We start from the raw sequence: 3,793 nt of genomic DNA on the forward strand, positions 1-3,793 counted from the left end.
AGATTTTTGAAAGTCGTTATGTAATTTTTGCAGAAACTACTGCTCAACCTATGGTTGCTTTTGATGTACCTCATATGCAGACACATGATGTATTTGAAGGTTTGCTTCCTTCTTTTGTGGAGAATCAAGAATCACAACAGGTTGATAATCTTGATCGATCTTTTGATCAGCATGTGACACCTCATGATGTAGAGGAAATTGCGCGTGAAGAGCAAGAAGTTCTCAGGGAAGAAAGAACCTTGCCTAAATGGGTTCAAAAAACTTTGCAGGATAGCAAGTTGGATGCACCATTGCCACGAAAAACATGTGCTGGTACTACTTTTGGCAGAGAGCAAGTAGATTTGGCTTGCTTTAGCACTCTTTGTGATGCAGATGAGCCTGATTCATTTGAACAAGCTTTAGAGTGTGTTCAGTGGAAAGATGCTATACAGCAAGAAATTGATTCTATTCATAAGAATCATACATGGGATCTAGTGGACTTGCCTACAGGTAAAAACCCTATCGGTACAAAGTGGGGTTTTAAGGTAAAAAGGAAACAAGATGGTACTGTTGACAGGTACAAAGCAAGGCTTGTGGAAAAAGGCTATGCGCAACAGAAAGGCATAGATTATGATGAAACCTTTGCTCCTACTTCTCGTGCGTCCACAGTTAGATCACTAGTTGCAATTGCTGCTCATCATGGTTGGAAAGTGCATCAGTTGGATATCAAAACTGATTTTTTGAATGGTGATTTGCAGGAAGAAGTTTATGTAAGTCAACCAAGTGGTTTTTTTGTAAAAGGTCAAGAGCAAAAGGTATGTAGATTGCGTAAAGCTTTGTATGGTCTCAAACAGGCTCCAAGAGAATGGTATGAGAAGATACATACTTATTTGATTGGCCAGGGATTTCAGAATAGTCCAACAGAAAGTACTTTGTATTATGCTAACACTTTATGTGGATGATATGCTTCTTACAGGCAATACTGCAGATGAAATTGAAGCCTTTAAAGATGCTTTGAGAAAAACCTTTGAGATGTCTGATCTTGGTTTGCTACATTATTACTTGGGTATTCAGTTTGTGCAATCAGAGGATGGCATATACATGTTACAGGCAAAATATTTGCATAAAATTTTGGCCAAGTTTGGTATGAAAAATTGTAAACCAATCTCTACACCCGTAGAAACTGGATCAAAGTTGAGCATTCACGATGCTGGAGAACCTTTTGATGTACATACTTATGCAGCAGCGGTTGGTTGCTTGATATATTTGGCAGGCAACACTCGTCCAGACATTCAATTTGGGGTTTCACAAGCAAGCAGATCTATGCACAGCCCAGGTATGCATCATTGGCAGGCTGTGAAGCGCATACTTCATTCCACAAGTGGGAATTGTTTTTTCTTGGGAAATGCATGTATATCTTGGCTAAGCAAGAAGCAACCTACAGTGGCTACATCAACTTGTGAAGCTGAGTACAGGGCAGCTTTCACGGCAACAGTTGATTGTGTATGGATGCGCAGGTTATTGGCAGATCTTTGTGAGTGTCAACAGGCACCCACTACCATTTTCACTGACAGTCTGAGTGCTATGGCAGTTGCAAGGAATCCAATATTTCATGCAAAACAAAGCACATAGAGGTTCACTACCACTATGTCAGGGAAAGGCTACATGTAGGGGAGATCACACTAACTTACTGTCCTACACAGGATAACATTGCAGATCTATTTACGAAGGCGTTATCACGAGAAAAGTTTGAAGCTTTCCGAAAAGCTTTGGGCTTACTCTCATACACATGATGATCTGCTACCTTGTACGGATTCACACTATCACTACAGGGGGGATTTGTAGACATGTAGTAGTGTTAGTGTGTATACGCGCTTCACCAGGGACACTTTTCTCCTTCTGGGTTTTTCCCCCTGGACATCTGGTTTGAAAGGACACCTTATCTCTTAGGGTCTCATATAAGCTTTGTAGCTCTGAGTTTGTATATACTCTATTATTCTAATACAGAGAGATAGACTACAGAGATCTCATACGCAAGCTCTGTGTCTTCTCCTTCTCCATCTTCTTTCTACTTTGAGTTGCTATCTTCCTTCTGTTTCCTATTTCATCATCTTCAACACTTCCATGACCCTCGGATTGAGTGTGTGCATGCATGCATACTGTGTGTGTGTGTGTGCGTGTGTGTGTGTGTGTGTGTGTGTGTGTGTGTGTGTGTGTGTGTGTGTGTGTGTGTGTGTGTGTGTGTGTGTGTGTGAGAGAGAGAGAGAGAGAGAGAGAGAGAGAGAGAGAGAGAGAGAGAGAGAGAGATCCACCTTCAAAGCTGAGACATTTTGACAACAAGGTATTATTGCATCATGATTGATGCTCCTGGTCATCGTGATTTTATCAAGAATATGATCACACAAATCTCACAGGTAATTCGGTTACCCTTTACAAAGATATGTTTTCAACCTTTGCAGATATGGGTCTTATACTAAAATATTAATCAATGAGCAGGCAGACTGTGCTGTTTTGATCATTGATTCCATCACGAGAGGTGTTGAGGAAGGTATTTCAAAAGATGGGCAATCTCATGAGCATGCTTTACTAGCTTTTATGCTTGGTGTGAAGCAGATGATTTGCTGTTGTGATAAGGTAAATGATTTGCAGCTTGATTAGTGTAGATCTACCACTAGCATTGCATTGCTTTTATTTTTTTGTAGATTTTAACAAGATTGTGGTTTGTAGATGGATGCCACCACACCTAAGTATTCCAAGGCCCGGTATGATGAAATCATGAAGGAGGTATCTGCATATCTGAAGAAGGTGGGATACAACCCTGACAAAATCCCATTTGTGCCCATCTGTGGGTTTGAAGGTGACAATATGATTTGAGTGCTCTAGCAACTTTCATTGGTACAAGGGCCCCACTATATTGGAGGCTCTTGATATGATCTCGGAACCTAAGAGGCCCTATGACAAGCCTCTTCGACTGCCCCTTCATGATGTTTACAAGATTGGTGGTATTGGAATTGTACATGTTGGTCGGGTTGAGACTGGTATCAACAAGCCTGGATTGGTCGTTACCTTCTCTCCAACTGGCCTCACCACTGAAGTGAAGTCTGTAGAAATGCATCATGAAGCCCTTCTTGAGGCTCTACTTGGTGATAATGTTGGTTTCAATGTTAAGAATGTTGCAGTCAAGGATCTCAAACGTGGCTATGCCGCTTCTTACTCCAAGAATAGCCTTGCTAGAGAAGCTGCCAATTTTACCTCAGTTTATTATTATGAACCACCCTGGATAGATTGGCAATGGCTATGCCCTATACTTGATTGCTTTATATCTCACATTGCTGTGAATTTTGTTGAGGTACTCACCAAGATTGATAGGCGCTCAATAAAGGAGCTTGAGAAGGAGCCGAAGTTTTTGAAGAATGGTGATGCTGGTTTTGTGAAGATGATTCCCACTAAGCCAATCACTATGGAGACCTTTTCTGAGTACCCTCCTCTTGGAAGCTTTGCTGTTCGTGATATGAGGAAAACTGTTGTTGAAGTTATCAAGGCTATTGAGAAGAAGGATGCCTTAGGTGCAAAGATTACTAAGTCTACTGCTGCTGCTGCCGAGAAGAAATGAATCGCACTGTGCTTTGCTACCTTCATGGAGGTGGACTTTAGGTTTTTGATTAGTTCAGTACACACGTCCAGATTTTTCGTATGTTATTGTCTAGGTTTCTTCAAACTTGGGTTTTAGACAGGCAGTGGCAGGATTTGTAGGTTGGTCTTTATGGATTTTCTATATGTACGGGTTTGTATTTTGGATTATCAATGAGCCTTT

General features: G+C 41.1%; 1 pseudogene; it reads left to right on the forward strand.

Moving 5' to 3' along the window:
* The first annotated feature begins 2,592 nt into the window (after nucleotides 1-2,592).
* LOC147452721 (elongation factor 1-alpha-like) lies at nucleotides 2,593-3,592 on the forward strand (annotated as a pseudogene).
* Nucleotides 3,593-3,793: the final 201 nt, after the last annotated feature.

Source organism: Adiantum capillus-veneris, chromosome 8, assembly GCF_014529385.1.
Source record: "Adiantum capillus-veneris isolate H3 chromosome 8, ASM1452938v2, whole genome shotgun sequence".
In the NCBI taxonomy this organism is placed as follows: Eukaryota; Viridiplantae; Streptophyta; class Polypodiopsida; order Polypodiales; family Pteridaceae; genus Adiantum; species Adiantum capillus-veneris.